This window comes from Plecotus auritus (assembly GCF_963455305.1).
Source record: "Plecotus auritus genome assembly, chromosome: 7".
NCBI classification, from domain to species: Eukaryota; Metazoa; Chordata; class Mammalia; order Chiroptera; family Vespertilionidae; genus Plecotus; species Plecotus auritus.
The window spans coordinates 173,218,928-173,239,087 of NC_137774.1; the positions used below are offsets into that span (position 1 = coordinate 173,218,928).

The window sequence follows — 20,160 nt, forward strand, 5'->3', positions numbered from 1 at the left end:
ACCTCTTGCCCCAGTTGTAAACCCTGAGATGGAAGTTCGTCAATACTCGCCCTGTCCCTCCCACGTGGAGCGTGAGTTGGTGTCCCGGTGTGAGCCAACAGGTGTGGGAGAGTGCCTGCGAAGGGCTGGGCGAAGCTGCTGGCCACGGTTTCTCTGGCAGGAGCTGGAGAAGCAGCCAGCCTGCCAAGTGTCCCAGCTGTGATTCATCTCATGCAGCTGCTGGTGGCTTTTCTCACTCCACAAGGACGCAGCTTACTCAGTGCCCCATATGTTGGACAGAAAGACTCTACCTTCCCTTTAAAATTAAAGGGGAAGAGAAAGAGCAGTAGGTAAAATGATCATTTCCTGGCCTTGGTCTCTTCTCTTGCTTTCTACTAAGTGGCCAGAGATGCTGATGATTAATTCAGAGTGGGCGTGATACGATGTCAGTGCCTCCGAAACCCTTTGTATCCTTCCTCTACCTCTGCTCCCACAGCCCCTCCTCCCCACCCCAACCACCTGCCTCGGGACAGGAAGAACCTAAATGATTTGGATGGATGGTGATCATGAAAACAAGTGGGGACTGAGAGCTTGTGCGTGTGGCAGGGAGTTCTGATAAGGGCAGCTGAAAAGGAGCAAGGACATAAGTGAGAGAAATAAATACATCTGTTTTTCCTTTCCCCCTCCTTCCCCCGCCGTCCGCCCTGTCCGCTCCTGCCCTCCCTTCTGCTCCTCTCTCCTTTCTTTACTTTTCTTCCTTTCCATTATCTATCTATCTATCTATCTATCTATCTATCTATCTATCTATCATCTATCTATCTATCTATCTATCTATCTATCTATCTATCACTCTATCTTTCTGTCTCCCTACTCTTTCTTTCTCTCTTCTTTCCCTAATCATGAAATTGAAGATTAATGTGTTTATAATATCGGGGGGGGGGGGATAGCATTTGTGTATTTTCACTTCCCAAATGGCCCATCCTACACCTTCTGGTTCCTGTGAACTGGTGTTTTGCTTAAACCAGTCCCTACTGATAGGCACAGCCCACTCTGAGATTGAATGGAGGTCCACAGTGCCTCTGGTCAGAGCTGGGAATATAATTCACAAAACTCCAAGCATTGCTTGCTGTCCTAAAGTTAAAGAAAGACAGCAGGGAGCACTGGTGTGCCAGCACAGCCATTCGTCATTGTGACTCTCATGGGCCCTAGCAAAGAACTCCGGAGTATGAAGCACATCTGCATAACACCTCTGGATGACATTAGTTAGAATCATTGTTCTCTGAGAAACATAGTCCAAAAGCTCTGGGAAGCCAGGAAAATGCCCCAGACTACTTCCTTCCTTCCTTGTAAGAATTACAAAAGAAGAGGAGAATAAATAACACGCAAGCAGAGAGGCAGGGTCAGAAAATGAAATAAAATAATAATAAGGAGAGAGAGAGAGAGAGAGACATCAATGTGAGAGAGACACTTTGATTGGTTGCCTCCCACACAAGCTCCAACCGAGCTGGGGACTGGCCTCAAGCCTTCAACCAAGGTATGTGCCCGTCACCAGAATCAAACCTGGGACCCTCCAGTCTGCAGACCAACATTCTATCCACTGAGCTAAGCAGCTAGAGCAAGAAAATTACTTTTAACAGGACCCCTGACTGTCAGTTTTTTTGTTTTGGGGGGACAGGTTGGGACAATTTTTTTTGGTGTTGAAGGCAGCTAGCAGGCCAGGCTAGCCGTGAAGACTGTTTCTTGCTGAGATGCACAAGGAAAGGCAAGCTGATCCCGAGGCACAGAGAGCAGGGAGTCTGGCAGGTAGGGGCTGTTCCTGAAGCCACTGGTAGCCAGTCTCTCACCACAGTTTGCAACTTGGCTTTCCAGATGTTTCCAAAGGATCAGGTTTCCTTTGGCTCAGAGAGGAGACCTGGCTGGAGGCCTCCATCCCATAAACTATGCTGCCAACGTCTAAGAGCTGCTAGGCTCACAGAGGCTCTAGAATGGGCTTGTTTGGCCTGGGCCCAGGGTGGTGACCTCCTTGGAAAAGCCATCACTTCTCTGGCCCTCGATCTCTTAGTCTCTAAAGTGAGAGCGTGACTCAGTGATTGTCAAACATCACAATCTAGGACTCAATGTAAATTCGATTTCTATATTTTATTTTAATATTATAATATCTATATTCAATAACTGAAGTAAATATTTACAAAACAGTATTTATCCTTACTAACCTGCAATATACTTCCTCCTTTCTCTCTCTATTGCTCGTCATGACCCATTAAATTAAGATTTCATGACTCTCTAAAGTCATCAAAACCCACAGTTTAAAATCTCTGATCTAGATCATACATTCATTTAAGAAGTATTTATTAAATGACAACATGTACCAGGTTGCCAGGTACTGTCCTAAGTGCAGCCGAGAACTAAACACACGAAAATGCTTGTCCTCCTAGAGCTTACAACTGGAAGGGGGTATATGATGAGGTATATTATGTATCTCAATAAACTGCATGACATGTCAGACGTTGTAGCAGATACTATCGGTACCACACCCATATCTCTGGGTATCATATTATATCATCACTTCAGTGTACTCTCTCCTATTCCAGGGACCAAGATCTGCATCTTTTTGCTTTGGGGCTTCTTCCAAAGTCACAGAAGTCTTATTTGCCCACCTTCAGGAAACGCAGGAAATTAATACCCCATCCTCTAGCACCCACAACCAATGACTAATCAAAGTTGGTGTAGAAATACCCCAGTTCCCTCTCCACTTGCGTGGGGTACCATGAGGCATCTCCCTAAGAAACCACTTCCATTTGAGTTCTTGGCACAATGTGTACTTCTGGGGTGACTCAAACTATGAAACAAGGTGATAAGTGCTGTGGTAGAAGATACATAGGAAAGAGGATAGGAAGGCCCTGGCAGAAATTTTAAATGCGGAGATTGGGGAAAGCGGTGCTAATATGGTAAGAAATAAGGGATATTTGAGGAAAGACCTAAAGGGGAGAAAGATGTGTGGCTATGGGGGGCGGGGAGGGAATGTTTCAGGCAAAGGATAAGACAGAATTAATGGGACAGGAGATCAGAGATATAGCAGGCAGATCTAAGCAGATACTTTCAGCTCCACTGTTTTATTTTGTGTCTATGTTAGTGATGGAGGATAATAATATCTAGAAACCTGATTCAAAAGCACACCTTGTTATTTAGAGGCAGAAAATGCGCCAGTGTCAGGCAGAGGGGCTAACGGAGGCAGCAGCGGCTGTGTGCATACATTTCAGACCCTCCACCAGCACTCACTGTGCTTTCATTAAACTGAGCTTCCCCTAGAGGCCTGCAAGATTTCCCACGGTCAACCACATCTTATTGCCCGGTCTCAGGGACGGCCTGTGAGCTTTCACATTCCTGATCCCTAACTGACCTGAAGGATCACTTGTTGATTTTGACTCAATACGATTATGTTTTAGGATCAGTTTCCTCATCTAAAAATGGCCCAAGCAGCACTGGCACCATCATGCATGTTTGGAAAACCCGCAGCCAGTCCCTCTGGTGGGTGAAGGGAGCAGCAGGTGAAGGCAGTTGAGAAGTAACTTGTGTGTTGTCATGGGGAGAAGGGCCTCCTCCTACTTTTCTACAGCCAGGTTTTAGAGAAAGGAATCCCTTCTGTGCTCAGCCAGACAAACAGCCCATCTTTGCTTGAACTCTTTCCGTGACAAAGGCCTCAGTGCTTCTCCAAATGGTGCTTCCAATTCTCAGGCTCTGTGGATTCCATGAAAAGTTCTCCATTATTTTGAATTACACTCTGAAGAACTCTCTGAGCAACTCAGAACCTACATTTCTCTTATGTGACAACCCTTTATATGACTGAAAAAAAAGCCAACCTATTTGGCTTCTTTCTCCTCAGCCAAACATCATCAGGTCTATTAGGAAATTCCACATATAATGCAACGTCCAGCTTGATCATAACTTAATGGTTGACAAGTCAACAATACTAACCATAAAGGTTACTGCCTACTTGATGCTGTTCTAAGTGCTTTTAATTTAATTATCTTATTTAATACATAAGCCATCCTATGCAGTAGGTGCAATTGTCATTCCCACTTTAGAGACAAGAACAATAGAAAGCAGAAGCTCAGTAATTTGCCCAAGATACCTAAGCAGTAACTTGTGGGGCCAGACACTCAGACTGGTTAGTCTGACTCCAGAGCTCATATCGTTCTGCTCTGCCACCTCTCCATTGACAAACGCATAGCTAGTTAGTGAGGGCCCAGACCAAGACTCAGACCTCCGGCTCCCAGTCCCGTGCTTTGTCCACCATGTCCTATTACCCTGAGTGCGGATGGATTGTCCTTGGGAGAAAAGTAGGGGTACCTTCGGGAGGGCGAACTAGGGCACAAATTCCTAAATCCAAATTCCCAAGGGAAATGTACATCTATCTATTGAGTTTTACTTCTGATTACCAAACGTAGAAAATAACCTTCTTTATTTCTAAATTTAATCAGGAAAATGGACACTGGCCTAGGCAGGAAGGCAGCCTTGCTGTAGAGAAGACACTGAGACTTCCCCACATTCCCACACCTTGGGCACAGTGAGGGCAAAGCTCAGGGAAGTCTTCAGTTTGAACCAGGAAGAAGGGGTTGCCTCCAGCCACAGGGCCTTGGCACCTGAAGCTGTGGAGATGGTGAAAATGCAGTGCTGAAAGCTTCCTTTGTGTAAGATCTTCCTTCTTCCCTAAGGAATTGAGAGGAAGAGAAAGAGAGGGCCTCAGCTTATAAAACTGAATCTGAAAGATTGTTATCAAGACAGTGAGCGTTCTGAAAGGGTTTATAAGGCAAAAATCTCAGAGAAAGGAAGCAAGGAGGGAGACAGGGATGACAATGGTCAATAGGATATTTTCATGACAGCAGGCAAGGTGATCCATTTAAAATGAAGGTCAGGTCAGGTCAACTCCAAGGACTTCCCTCCTCCCTCACCGGAGGAGCCTTATTCCATAACCGCACTTCATAGTCCTCATTCAGACTCTGCTCAAGCTACATTATCAAGAGGCCCACTCCGACCCCCAGACTTCGTTCGAAACCTCCTATGCCCTTGCTCTGTTTTGTTTTACTACTTAGCATATTTCACCATCGATTTGCTTGTTTGCTTTAGGTCTCTTCTCCTTCCAACCTTATGTGTAATATAATGAATAAGACGATGGAAGAGATCTCAGACTGAATTAAATTTTTTTCCCCTGCTATAATCCACCACCTATAACTGAGCCTGGTATTTGTTGATGTATGAATGAATGGCGGGGGGGGGGGGGGGGGAGGGAATCAATGAACAAAACTAAGAGGAAGCAAAGAAAGCAGACAGGTAAAGATAATAACAAAAACAAACAAACAAAAAGAATGATTCCAAGAGTAAAGAGACCTAAAATATGAAATCTGTAACCCAAATACGGATAGGAAGATTGGGCAAAATGAGAGAAACTGGTCTTTAGTGATTTAAAAAATAGGAACGTGCATTCTGTCTGCAAACCAACTGTGGGCCTCATTTTATTAGCTCTTTATCTCTGACCACACACACACACACAAAACATTCATGATAGATTCTATATACTGAACCAGACATATGATCTGAATTAGCTGCAACCTTCACAATGACCCTGAAAACAATTATCCCCACTTTGCAGATGAGGAAAGTGAGGGCTAAAGTTAAGCAATTTATTCACAATAGCCAAAAGTTGAAAACAACTCAAATGGATGAATAGATAAACAAAATGTGGTATATCTATACAATAGAATAATATTCATCTATGAAAAGAAATGAAGTAATGATACATGCTACAGCATGGAAAAACTTAAAAAGCAGTGTGCTGTGTGAAAGAAGCTAGGCACAAAAAGTCACGTATTGTGGGATTTCATTAATATGAAATAACCAGAATAAGTAAACCTATAAAAACATAAAGCAGACTGGTTGTTGCCAGAGGCTGAGAAGAGACATGGGCAGTGCTTAATTGGTGTATATGGGGATGATGAAAATGTTTGGAAACTAGGCAGAGGTGATAGTTGCATAACATTGGGAAGGTACTAAATGCCCTGTATTTCACACTTTAAAATGGTTGACTTTATATTCATCTTAATAAATTAAACTACATATGAAAAACATGCACAGTGGCAAAGTGAGGTCTTCAAGTTGAAATGAAAGACACTAAACAGCAATAAGGAAGTATATGAAAGTATAAAACTCACTGGTTAAAATAAACTTATAGACAAATACAGAATATTGTAATACGTAATAATGTAAATCACTTTTGATTTTAATATAAAGTTTAGAGACAAAATTATTAATAACTATAACTACAAGTATTTGATAACAGATACACAATATAAAAATATATCAATTGTCCCATCAGTAGCATAAAGTGTTGGAGGTGGAGCCAAAGTGTAGAGTTTTTACATGCAATAGAAGTAAAGTTGTTAGCAGCTTAAAATAGACTTGTAACGATAAGATGACTTATGAAAGCCTGATGGTATCCAAAAAGAGAATACCTACAAGAGACGAAAGACAAAAAAGGGAAGCATACTCCAAAAAAAGTCAACAAAATGTGGAAGACGGTGAGAGAGGCGAAGAGGAACAAAAGAACTACACGACAGAAAATAGTTAAAATGTAAATCCTTTTCTTTTTAGTAAATCCGTTTCAATCAAGAATTACTTTAAATGTAAATGAATTAAAGTTCTCAATCAAAGGACATTAGAGTGGCGAATGGATTAAAAAAGCAAGATCCAACTATATGCTACTTGCAACAGATTCACTTGAGATTTAAGGACAAACATGGGCTGAAAATGAAGATATTAAAAAAATATTCCATGTAAATGATAAGAAAAGAAAACAGAGATAGCTATAGTTGTATCATCAATATAGACTTTAAGTCAAAAACTGTGACTTGCGGCAAAAATCAACATCATATAGTGATAAAAATATCAACTCACCAAGAAGATAAAACAATTATAAATACATATGCAGCCAACAATAGAGTACCTCTTAAATATATAACACAAACATTAACTAATCTGAAAGGAGAAGTTGACAATAATACAATAATATTAAAATACATCAATAACCCACTTTCAATAACGGATAGAACAACCAGACAGAAGATCAATAGGGAAACAAAGGACTAGAAAACGCTATAGGCAAACTAGACCTAACAGACATACACAGAATAATCCACCCACCAGCAGAAGCATACACATTCTTTTCAAGCACACACATAACATTTCTCAGGAAAGAGCACATGTCAGGCCACAAAAATAGTCTTAATAATTTTAAGAAGACTGAAATCATACCGAGTATCTTTCCAAATGCGATGAAATGAAACTAGGAATCAATAGCAGAAGGATAACTGGAAAATTCACACATATGTGGAAATTTAAAAAGACATTCCTCAGCAACCACTGGGTCAAAAAAGATATTAAAAGAGAAATCAGAAAATTACTTCCCACAAATAAAAATAAAAGCATACAAATGATGGGATGCAGCAAAAGCAGTACTAGGAGGGAAACGTATAGTGATGAATACCTACATTAAAAAAGGTTTAGCCCTGGCCTGTGTGGCTCCATTGCTTGAGCATTGTCCCATGTACCAAAAGGTCACCGGTTTGATTCTCAGTCAGGGCATATGCCCTGGTTGTGGGCTTGATCCCCAGTAGGAGGTGTGAAGGAGGCAGCTAATCAATGTTTCTCTCTCATATCGATATTTCCTCTCCCTCTCCCTTCCACTCTAAAATCAATTTTTAAAAAAACACATTAAAAAGATATTTTTTTAAATAAAAACCTAATCTTAAAGGCTCAAGGAACTAGATAAAGAAAATAAACTAAATCCAAAGTTAGCAGAAGGAAGAAAAAAATAGATAGCAGAAATAAATGAAATAGAAAAATAGAAAAATTAAAGATTGTTTTTTAAAGATAAATGAAATTGACATTCTTTAGTTAGATTAAGAAAAAAGATAGAAGACTCAAATAAATAACCCAAGAAATGAAAAAGGACATATTATATCTAATACCACAGAAATAAAAATGATCATGAGACTTATGCACAATTATATGCCAACAAATGAATAACAAAAGAAATGGATAGATCCCTAGAAACACAATCTATACAGACTGAATCATAAAAAAATAAAAAATCTGAACAAACCAACAATGAATAAGAAAATTACGTCAAGAATTAAAAACAAAGCAACCAAGAAAACTCTAGAATCATATGGCTTCACTAGTGAATTCTACCAAATATTTGAAGAATGAATGCTAATCCTCCTTAAACTCTTTCAAAAATCGAAGAGGAGAAAACCCATCCAAATTCATTTTATAAGGCCAACATTATCCCGATGCCGAGGCCAGACAAAGACTTTAGAAACTAAAATGCAAGATCCCTGATGAACAACTGTGCAAAAATCCTCAACAAAATACTATCAAACCAAATTCAGCAGCACATTCAAAGAATCACACACTGTGACCAAGTATCTGTAGGATGCAAGGATGGTTCAACATATGCAAATCAATTGTCTTATCTTTCTAGAAACAGAGAAATCAGGGCCCCACCCTAAACCTCCTGAATTAGAAGCTTTGCAAGTGACAGCTGGACTCGGTACCTTGGAAACACTCCTCAGGTGATGGTGGTGCGCAGCCACGGTTAGGAACCACTGGTCCTGATTGAAGGCGTTGAGAGCATAGTGAGTCAGGGAAGCTGAGGAGTGTAGATCATTCTTTCACCGAGTTTTCCAGGTGAAAAAAGGAGTGAATTCGATCGTAAAGCCGCCAAAAGGGTTAACCGGGTCAAGGAAGGTGTGAGTCTATGGCAGGCTGAGATGAAGGAGCCTGGGACACAAGGGCTGAAATCTGCCTGGGGAAAAGGGAAAGGGAAAAAGCAACTTCGTGTTTCTGGACTTTCTGTGAGTTGTCAGGCATTTTACCTAGCCCAGTGGTCGGCAAACTCCTTAGTCAACGGAGCCAAATATCAGCAAGACAACGATTGACATTTCTTTGGAGAGCCACATTTTTTAAACGTAAACTTCTTCTAACGCCACTTCTTCAAAATAGACTTGCCCAGGCCGTGGTATTTTGTGGAAGAGCCACCCTCAAGGGGCCCAAGAGCCGCATGTGGCTCGCGAGCCGCAGTTTGCCGACCCCTGACCTGGACTATCACCATTATTACCCCTTGACCAGTGATAAAAAAAAAATCACCATGATTATTATTTTGAAGCATATATTACCGCATCCCATTTACCGCGAGACAGTGAAGCTCCGGGAAGCCAAGTGAGTAATAGCAAGGACCAAGGCCATGCCAAGGGCTGAGCTCTTTCCTCTGCGTCTGGCCGTGGCCCAAGGTCTTGGAGGCAGGGGGAGGGATGGGGCCGGGAGTCGCTTGGGAAGAAAGGAGGAACACATCCACTGAGACCATGACAAGTCAGACATGCAAGGAGCCAACACAGGCAAAGGGGCTGTTCACAGGCAGAGAAGGAGGTAGTGACAAGGCTGTTGTGGGCCAGAGACAAGAGGCTGAGGCTCACCAGCAGACTTCCTGCGTTGTCTCCCTAAAGCTGCAGGGTCGCCATTCACGGAGGGTGAGTGCTGGCGGCTTAGGGACAGGGCCTGTGTCCCCTGTGCTGCGCCACAAAGCGGGGAACGCCAGGCCAGCCCTTCCCTCCCAGTGAGGTGGGGATCAGCCGGTCACTCAGTAACCACCCTCTCACACCTTGGAAGCCAGGAGCCCAGATGAACTGAGTTGCCTGCGGCTAACTGGGATTCGAACCCAATTAACCACCGGGAGTCCTTCTTGGCAAGTATATGCCTTCTCACAAACAGCAAACTCAAGAGCCATGGTTTAAAACCTCTTCTTGGCGCCCCTCTGAGTGATGAACAATCAAATGCAATATTAATCACATCAGCCAGACACTAGCAACTTACGGATGGAGGGATAACTGTTGGATCCCGGCAGCTACTACTACTTGTTTCAGTTTTTTTTGTTTCTGTGGGTTTGGTTTTCTTTTTTCCCCCAGAGAAAAGGTGGTGGTTGTGCACATACAAAAAAGGAACTACGAACAGCCCTATTTGAGAAGAGAAATTCTGTTATCTGTGGAAAACAACAGAAGCGCAGCGCGGGTTACTCAGGCACCACCAATGCCTCTGTGGCCGAGAAAGCACACAGCACCCTGGACGTTTGGGTCTTGGGGTATCAAAAAGGAAACCAAAACTTCCTTGGGCCACTGACTGTTTATTGTTGATTTTTCTTTTGCCCCTTTCCCTCCGGGCCTTCCATCGGGGCCCGGGTGAGCGTCCACTCCCTGGAGCCCCCTCGAATGTTGTCCAGCTCCTGTTCCAAGGGAGGCAGAAAGAAGGGAAGAGATTTGACGCGGAGACACGCCACATCGTGGCCGCCGCCGGGAGAAATATCACCGTTGCGCTCACTGAACTTACTGAGCCATCGTTATTGTTTTGTGTGTCTATAGAGGGCCCGGGTCCGGGGACGGTAGGTGGCCCTGACCACGCAACGCCCATCTGGGGAGACCTGACTCCGTTATTTCTTCTCCGCGTCTTGGTTGCATTCGGGGTCTCCCCCGCCCCCCCCCCCCCCCACTGCCTCCCGCACCTGAGAGCCGCGGGCGGGCTCCGGGCATTCTGCAGGCTGCAGAAGATCGCTGTTTTGCCTCCAGCAAGGAACCGAAATGTTGCAACCCTGGCTCCTCCCCTAACGAAGAGACTGAACAAGTGCACCGAGCGAGCGAGCTTCTACTCGCAAAGCCACCGCGCAGGGCGCCCGGGCGGAGGTCCCCGGGCCGAGGTCCCAGGAGGCGTCTGCAGCGGGGCTCCCCCGCCCGCTTCCCGCCGGTCTCCCTCGCTCCCTCGCTCTTTCTGGATTTACTGGCTGTTGGAGAAACAGCCTCACGCGGCGGATCGGGCCGCCCGTCCTTCTGCAGGAAGTGCTCGCGGCCGCGGTGGCGGACTTCGCTCCCTGACAAAAGTGAGTGGCTCCCGCGGGGGCGGCGCGGGGGCGGCGCGGCGCCAGGGCTGCGGGTTCGAGGCCAAGCCCGGGTGGAGGGCGAGGGTGGCTTCGGGTTGCTGGGCAAAGCGCTGAGAAAGCAGCCCAGCCGCAGCCGGCAGAGGGGCTGGGAGAGCGAGGCTTGGCTGGTTGGTTGTTTTAATTGAATTTGTTGGGGTGCTGGCTCAGAAACCATACAGGTTTGGCTCTGACCGCAGTCCATAAGGGAGCTAAAAATACCGCCCCCCCCCCGCCCCGGCTTTTACTACTGCACGCATTCGTCCTTCTAAAACGCATCTTCACACGCACCTTTGAGACTGAGTTTTGGCGTGATTGTGCAACTCTCAGAATGTGAATTATTTATGGCAAATTGGGGCGGGGGGGAAATGGGGAGGCGAAGGGGCTCCGCCTAGATGATGCGATGACCACGGGCTCAGGGTTTCCCGCCGCAGCAGCAGCAGCCGCCGCCTCCCGCGGTCCGGATGCGTGTCCGGTGGGGAAAGTTAGTTACCTGCGCTGACCCCAAGGCGCGACTCCCCCAAAGGCGGTGGGGCGGCGGCAGGTGAGCAGCTCGGGGCTGCGATCCGTACCCCCGAGCAGAGCAGGAGGGAGCAGGACGGGGCAGAGGAATTTCAGCCCGAGGGGATCGGAGAGCGGAGCCCAGGGAAGACAAGCCGGGAAGTCGGGCAAACTCCGGGAACCGGGAGCCCGGAACCGGGAGCCGGGAGCCAGCGCGCGGGCGCGGGGCAGAGAGCAGGGGCTGCGGTTCCAGCCCCTTCCATAGGAAAATAGCCTTTTAGTGACTCTGCCTGTGTCCTGGGGAAGCAGCCCTAATAGGCAATTTAGGGTTTTCTGTGATTGGGCCTGAGGAGGTTGCTAAACGTTATGATCAGTCTGGAGGGATTCCTTCATCTTCATCCATCAACTTGTTGGCCAGGGTTTCCCGCGGGGTCTCTAGGAGTGCTGCTGGCTGGCCCGCTCCTGCCCCTGCCTCCAGCCCCCGCAAGACTCCTTGCTCTCCTCTTCTCTCCCCTCTCCCCTCTCCCCTCTCCCCTCTCCCCTCTCCCCTCTCCCCTCTCCCCTCTCCCCTCTCCCCTCTCCCCTTCTCTTCCTTTCCTTTGCAATATTTAGGAGATTAATTGTTCCATAGAATATATACTATATATCCCATTACACGTTGTCTGTGTGCACATATATGTGTGGGGGGGTAGAAGTGCTGAATAGTGCAAGGAAGAAGCAGATGAAATTTTCCATATTTTTGTGGTTCTTTGAAATTGGCAACCTCTGCTGGCTGGGCTGGCTCCAGGAGTCACCTGCAGCCTGCCCGGGTCTGGCGTCAGCCAGCTGCTAAGGTGAAAGCCCTCCTTTCGTGAGCTGGGGACCCTGTTTGCAAGGGCTTCCCCAGTCTGCCTCCTGGGGACCCCGCCTCACGAACCCTTTCAGTGGCTTTCCTGAGGTGGGTCCCCACCCTCGGAGTTTCCGGTCCTACAGACAGCACGGGGAGCCGCCTGCAGAGGGTCACTGTGGTCCTGCAGAGGGTCACTGTGGTCTCACAGGGCGCTTCCTCATCCGGTCACCTCGCTGGATGTCAGACAGGGGGCCAAGGCTTGGCTTTGAAGTGACACTTGTTCCCCAGGGCATAGTAAGAACAGGAAATGGTGTTCTGTTGGACCTCTGCACTTTGCCTTTAAGGGCCTAGAGACTCTCTGGGTCTTCCATTGCCAATGCCAGCAAGATTGAGCAGAGGACACACGGAGCTTTGCAGCCCAACAGACTGGGCTTCAAATCTTGGCTCCCACACTTCAGTAAGTCACTTCTCTGAGCCTCACCTTTTCTGTCTGTAAAATGGGGAACAATACTGCCTGTCTTGCACTGTTGTCGGGAGAATGGATGCAGTGTTTATGTAACGCCTGGTCTCCAGTCAATGAAAACCTGCTGCTGTTCATATGAATGTAAGATTGTAAGTCAGTGGTAAATAGTTGCATGCTTTTTTGAGCACTCTCTGTCCTGTAGGGCTCCTGTCCATAGAAGAAGGAGTAAGACCAATTCTGGTCTAAATATTCCTAAGGACGAGTGGTGGGTTCCGAAGGCAGTCGGGTCTGCTGCTTCACCCTCTGCCCAGGAGAGCACTCTGTGTGGCCAGTAAGTGAAATACGGCCAGACTGGCGTGGGCTCTTAGTCCATTTCCTCAGTTCTCTTTTGGCCCATAGTCTTGAATACACAACAGCTAGATCTTTGCCTGTAGCTACAAACAGCGGGGCATGGAGACTGGAGAGGTCTCCTGGCTGTGTCCATCTCCAGATACACCAGAAACTGTCTCTGTAGAGAGAAATGTCTCCACTCTCATCTTTCAAAGCTTGGCATAGATTTAGCCAATTCAGCTCTCTCTCTCTCTCTCTCTCTCTCTCTCTCTCTCTCTCTCTCTCTCTCTCTCTATCTCTCTCTCCACCTCCTTCCCCCTCATCCTGGCCCCCTCATTTGCAAAAAGTTGGATGACTGACATGGAAATATGGGAAGGAAATATCTCAGCCCTAAAAGGAAATGGTGCAGCCTCGAAGTGCCCATTCCAAAGACTGGTCAGTATGTTCTGGCAGGGCGTTCTTGTATGCGAAGATGACAGTATTGATACCTCCTCTCATCGAGCCTTTGAGCTATATACTAAGCACTTTCCTACATAACCTCAATGATTTTTTTATGTCAGTATCGCAGGGTATAAATGATCATTTAAAGCTTCACACATAAAGAAACTGAGGCTTATAAAAATTGGCATATTTTTCTAAGCCTCCGTTTGCATAGCTGATAAAAGGCAAAAGCTGGGGTCCAGGCCCAGGTCTGTGTGATTTTGACACTCACCCCCTTTCCCCCGTGCTGCCAAACTCCTTATATCAGAGAGTTGCATCATGCCAATTAGATCCCAGTTCTTCTTCCAAAGAGCAGGAATAACCAAATCTTCTGGATGGTTTTAAGTGGCGTGAACATACACTTGGCATGTGATGTATACTTATGGGCAGCAACAATAAAATCACCTGTGGAGAATAATTGTCCTAGCCTTCCCACCCTGCTGGTAGGCTCCAGATACTCAGCAAGTGAGGCTGGCTCTGGGCCATTGACTTCCTGAGCCATCCTTTTAAGGTAAAAAGAGCTGTGGAATTTCCTTTTTTTTTTTCTACCTTCAGAATCGGAGTACCATTTACATTTACCTCCCCGGGTGAAGCATTCATTCATTCAACAGATACTTGTTGAGTTCTGAATAAGACAGCAAGGTGCTGGCTCTTGTAAAGCTTCTGTGCTAGAGAGAGTGACAGAGGAGGGGCAGGGAATAAGTATAGAAGTAAGATAACCTCAGATATTGATCAATGCTATGAAGGAAGTAGAGAGGCTGGGGACTAGAGGGTACCAAGGCTTAGAGGCAGCTTTATTAAGGACGGCAGCTAGAGAACATTTCCATAAGAACTTTATGTTCACTCTTGAACTTAAACTTGCCTGATAAGAGGGGCCCAGGCCATGAAGATCTGGAGAAAGGGCTGCCTTAGCAGAAGAACCCTCCAGGGAAAGATCCAGAAGTGTAATACATGAAGCACTAGCGCCTCAAATACAATGAAATGGCCCTTTAGAAATCAGGGTGAGTTTTATATGGGGGAAATGGTTGTTTCAAGGCCTACTATATTATTCTAAGCTCTGCCGTGTACTTTATACTAACCTTATTTAATCTTCTCAGCAATCTGATAAGTTAGCTATTTTTGTCTTGATTTAATGGTTGAAAAAAACCAAGACTCGGAGAGGAGAAGCAGCTAGCCCGTGGTTACAAAGCTAGTATTTTAATCTCAGAGTCTGTTTTGCTCCAAAGCCCAAAACTTTTTGCTAACCTTGCATAGGGTCTTTGAGATAATCTCTTCTAGGGGATAGTGAACATATCAAAAGTATGTCAGGTAGCCAAATGTTAACAGTGATTTGTCGCTGATGTCCCAAGTTTGTTAGTGGCTGTTAGTGTAAAAAACATTCAAACCTGTAAAGAATTTTTGTGCGTTTCTTGGAGCCAAACGGTTGACAATTGCCAGGAAGCAGAAGCTCAGCGTATTGAGATAGTGCTCTGGAGAACGGCGGTTTTTTACCTTGTTCCATACATTACAGTCAAAAGAGAAGATGGAAGTGGGTTATGTGAACTCTGTTGGTGATAGATTAGGGAGGCGGGAGAATACAAAGTGGCGGGGGGAACCTCTGGGATTGGATGAAAAGTAAAATGATAGCCCTAGCCAGTTTGGCTCAGTGGATAGAGCATCGACCTGTGGACTGAAGGGTCCCAGGTTCAGTTCCGGTCAAGGGCACATGCCCAGGTTGCAGGCTCGATCCCCAGGAGGGGGTTTGCAGGAGGCAGCCAACCAATGATTCTCTCTCATCATTGACGTTTCTATCTCTCTCTCTCTCCCTTCCTCTCTGAAATCAATGAAAAAATATATATTTTTTTAAAAGGAAAATGATAGCCCTAACCGGTTTGGCTCAGTGGATAGAGCGTCGGCCTGCGGACTGAAAGGTCCCAGGTTCGATTCCAGTCAAGGGCATGTACCTTGGTTGCGGGCACATCCCCAGTAGGAGGTGTGCAGGAGGCAGCTGATCGATGTTTCTCTCTCATCGATGTTTCTAACTCTCTATCCCTCTTCCTTCCTCTCTGTAACAAATCAATAAAATATATTTTTTTTTTTAAAAAAAAGGAAAACGATAGACACATACTTTTTGAGTTAGGTGGGTGCAGGATAGGTAACAGTCAACAATTAACTCAATAACAATGAGGGGATTTGTGGTCTCCGCAGAGCGGTGTGTGTGCCTTGAGAGGTCCGGAAAAAAGGAAAATGACTTTGACATTCCAACAACATGTTATCACAGATGCAGAAAGACAGTCTCAGTCAAGGTAAAGACTGATGTTTGTCAGGGAAGATACCAGCCGAGGACATGACTACCCACCATCACTGCTTTCAGTTCAAGTTTTCATTTCAGACCAGCCTCTGTGGTTCCTTTAGGTCTCTGAGTTTGCAAGACCGCCTCGCAGGCCTCCCCTGAGTTAGTCACGTTAGCGTGTGGCCTCTTTTCGTCCACATGGGTCTCAATATGAACTGTGCAACGGGAAGCAGTAGCTAGGTGTGGCTGTTGGGTGCTTGAAATGTGCCTGTCCAGATTGAACTGTGCTGAAAGAATAAAATACACCCTAAATTTCAAATAACTCGTCCCCCCAAAATCTCATCAATTTTTATATTGATTATATGTTAGAATGATCATATCTTAAATGTATTAGTTTAGATGAAATATATGAAAATTAATTTCATTTTATTTTTAATGTGGTTGATAGAAAATTTTAAACCACACTTGTGGCTCACATTACATTTTCCATTGAACAACACTGGTATAGAAGAATAATTTGACAAAGATATGATACATTTTTCTTCCTTCTTCCTAACATAACTGTTCCTCTGTTCTTGACTCAGACTCCAGCTCACGTCTGTCCCCAAATTCAGTTACTCAGTGAAGCGGTAGACAAGAGGAAAGCAGATCCCTCTACGCTCACCCCAACCTCACTCTTCTGCTTGGGCAGGCGGTGATTTGCTGCCCACTTCATCATGTCACGATCGGATTTGATGGAATAGACCCAGTAGTTACATTCATCATCACCCAACCTCTGACTCAGGCGAATCTCAAGACACTGTCAGATACCCTAGGACCGAAGGGTCATTTTGAATCTGGGTTACAGTTTTAACTTTAAATCGCTTCCCAGGACGATGTCTCTGTTGTCCGTGGCATTTTGTCAAGTCAGACTAGGAGTCGTCCAGGGCTTCTCGTTTGTGTGCAAAGCTCCTGGAATAAGTCACCTCCCTGTGGTGACAGATGTTTCTTCCTCTCTGTTCTCTTGCTTAAAACCATCTGAACAAGATGCAGAGCTAGTTTCCAAGATGCAAGGCTGCTCCAAGGACATCACAGAAGGCCGTTTCGGGTTCTTTTATCCACTAGCTAACGTGGCCCTGGAGTATGTCAGTGAAGTAAAGATCCGATTTGCTCCTGCAGTTTTATTTCTTCCAAAGGGGAAAGCAGTCAGATTCTGGTATTGTTAGAGGGTGCCTCTGGCCTGGGGTATCAGAGGCCTGGATTCTACTTTAGTCTACTGGGGTGTGTGTGTGTGTGTGTGTGTGTCCCGCCCCCACTCCCCACAGTCCTGCGGTGAGTTTGGAATTGATGAGCTATTGGCCCATCACGTGCTAATGGGAAAACGTGCGATGAAATCGTAGGCAGTGGCTATCCCTGACAACCCGAGGACTGGGGGCTTCTACAGATGCTCGCCTACGAGAGGAGTTTACTTCCTGCGGCTGGGGCCAGAGCGCGGTACAAGGTGCTCTGGGAAATACACAAGTAGCACTTGTTCATTGCCACTTGAAATCTACATCTGGAGGGGAAATGGCAGTAAGAAGCTGACAGGAATGAACTTTCTTGTATCTACATCCACAGTAACACATACTTTTTCAGCATCTTCTACGCCAAGAACTCAGTGCCAGACTCCGTGGGGAAAATAAATGACTAAGAAAGCCAGGTCCTCGGTCTGGAGAACATGTTACCTAGTCGGGAAGGTAGGCATAAATGTAAGCCATCAGGGGCAATGTAGGATGACAGCCAATGTTACGTGGATGATACAGTTAGAGTCTGGAGGTTCCAGAGAGTAGTGTGACCTAAGCCCCAAAGTACAATGACAAAGACAAGGCAAGAGATGGCCATTGAAGGGTGTAAGGCCAAGCCAAAGACAAGTGGAGACATGGAGACAGGCAGAGAGGGCTCTCCGAGTAAGGAGAAATGCACAGGTGGCGGGAGGAGGACATGTGTGTGGAGTGTTTGGTGATGGGGAGGAGAACCGTGCGTTGGAATCCCAGGGTAGCTTTGAAAAACTACCCTCTCTCCCAAATCTTCATTGAGCTCGTTTAGGAATGGGGTGGGGGTATCAGTGTTACCGTTGTTTAATTTCCCAGAGTAATCTAACGTGAAGCCAAAGTTGAGAATCACTGAACAAAACCACCAGGTCTCTAGATCATAATCATGGGAAACAAAATCAAAAGGGTGATATTTTAAAGAGAATTCAATGGACTGTCAAGATGTGCGGTCTTTGCTTTGTGGCAATTTTATGTACACTTATATTTCTGTGTAGTCTTTTTAATTCACAGATAATACCTGTGGCTATTCTATCGACTTGGGTGTCTTAAATGAAAGGTTTCACCAGCTGCCCACTCCCATATGCTGTGTGTTTTTGGGGTGCCCTGGCATGAACCTGAGCTAAGTATGGAGCAAACAGTACCTCCCAGCGGCTGCCTGGACCTGGCTTTGGGTAATCTTGCAAAGGGCTTCATTATCATGCCCATTAGTGCCAACAATAGCTATTTTATTACAATCTGTAATCTCCCCTCTCTTCCCCCCACAAATTAAGAAATGGTGTGTAATTACTTGCCTTGGGCCTTGAGCTTGCTGGCAGGAGAGGTGAGAGTAGAATTCTCAGCCACTGAATTCCCCGTATCTGCTTTGGCTCCCAAAGAAAGTGTGCCCAGTCTCCTGTTACAGAATACTCTGTACCTGGCAATGTTATTCCTTCAATGAATGAATGAGTGTTATGGCCCAGTAGGTAAAAGATGACTAGTCTGGCTGAGCTGCCAACCCCGTGCTGAGTATTAGCGTCCATCTGCAGGCAGCCACAGGGGTCCCAGGAGCTACGTGGAGCTTCCCCGCCTGAGCTCCCATCCGAGGGAAAGCTCAGCCATGCACACCCACAGCTCATCCGCTCCTACCTTTGGGAGGTGAAGGCTCCCTAGCCCCAGAGCTCTCTAGCTATTGGGATTTCTCTTTTCTGGAGCTTCAGTTCACCAAATAGTGACCTTTATTACATACCTGAGACAGAGAGAGAGAGAGAGAGAGAGAGAGAGAGAGAGAGAGAGAAGAGAAGAGAAGAGAAGAGAAGAGGAGAGGAGAGGAGAGGAGAGGAGAGGAGAGGAGAGGAGAGGAGAGGAGAGGAGAGGAGAGGAGAGAGAGAGAGAGAGAGAGAGAGAAACCCAGCAGTTTTTACAGCTGCATTTTTAAAGAAGTCTTGCCACTGTATGTCTTGTGCTGGGTTTATCGCCCATGGTGAGGCTGGGAGCGCTTTGTGAAGGCTAGTGGAGGGAAGCTAGAGTCTTGGCATGCAGCCTCTTCCGGACAAGAACATAGGTCCATTTTGTGCCATCCCAAAATGGTTATTCTCTATTTCTCTGTCTCGAAATCTATTACTGATTGAAGAACCATTTCCAGTATCTTTAGCGATACCAAAAAGCAAGCCTCGACACTGATTGCATGTGAGAATCATCTCAGGAGCTTTAAAAATGCGGCTGCCCAGGCCCCATCCATAGAGCCTTTGCATCAAGATACTAAGAATGAGTCCTGGGCCTCGCATTCATTTACGGTTCTTCAGGTAGCTGCATAGCGCTTTGGTAAGAGCTGATCTTACTGCTCAGCTAAGACCCAAATCTTCACTCCTTGTTTCTGTTTCTTGTTTTAGGTGGCATGGACCCCAGAGAACCCTCCAAACCATATTCTTGTTGGGTAGCAACACCATCATGCTCCTCTTTAGAGAGCAGCATCTCTAACATAATATTAAGCTTCCCACCTATCTAACTAGCGCCGCACTCAGAGGGGCCCTGCAGAGCCTCGTGACTAAAATCATGTATGTGCAGTTTGGAAATCAGGTTGCCAGAAACTTGATAATTATGAGACTAAAAGATAAAGATCAAGCTTCCCGCCACCGTGCATTGCATTTCCCGGTTGCTATGTTGATCTTCAGTTCACCAACACTTGCTTTCCTGTCTCAGACATTTTAAAGTCAATTAACTTCGTTTCTGTTCACACCCTCATTAAAAATACAATGAAAGCTGTATCCTCCAGGGACTGTCACTGGGTAGACTTTACAAGGTGAACTGGCCCAGGACTAACTCGGTTGTATAAAACCCTCTCTGTCCCAGGAAATGGGCCGCCTTGCAGAGACTTCCAGCATCAGACTGGGCTTAAGGGAGTCATGAATTTTGGTTTGGAAAGGGCCAATGACAAGTCACCCCAATATAGAAGAACCTGGGATATGGAAAACCATTCCAGAACCAATCTGAGGATAATTATCCAGGGTCCAGTTAAGTCTA

At 45.8% G+C, this 20,160-nt stretch overlaps 1 protein-coding gene across 1 annotated transcript in view; it reads left to right on the forward strand.

The window, feature by feature from the left end:
• The first annotated feature begins 10,701 nt into the window (after positions 1-10,701).
• PRLR (prolactin receptor) overlaps positions 10,702-20,160 on the forward strand; it is a 126,979-nt gene continuing 117,520 nt past the window's right edge. Inside the window, exon 1 of the mRNA XM_080680830.1 lies at positions 10,702-10,960. The gene's annotated coding sequence lies outside the window, so the exon portion shown is untranslated. The remainder of the gene's footprint in view (positions 10,961-20,160) is intronic.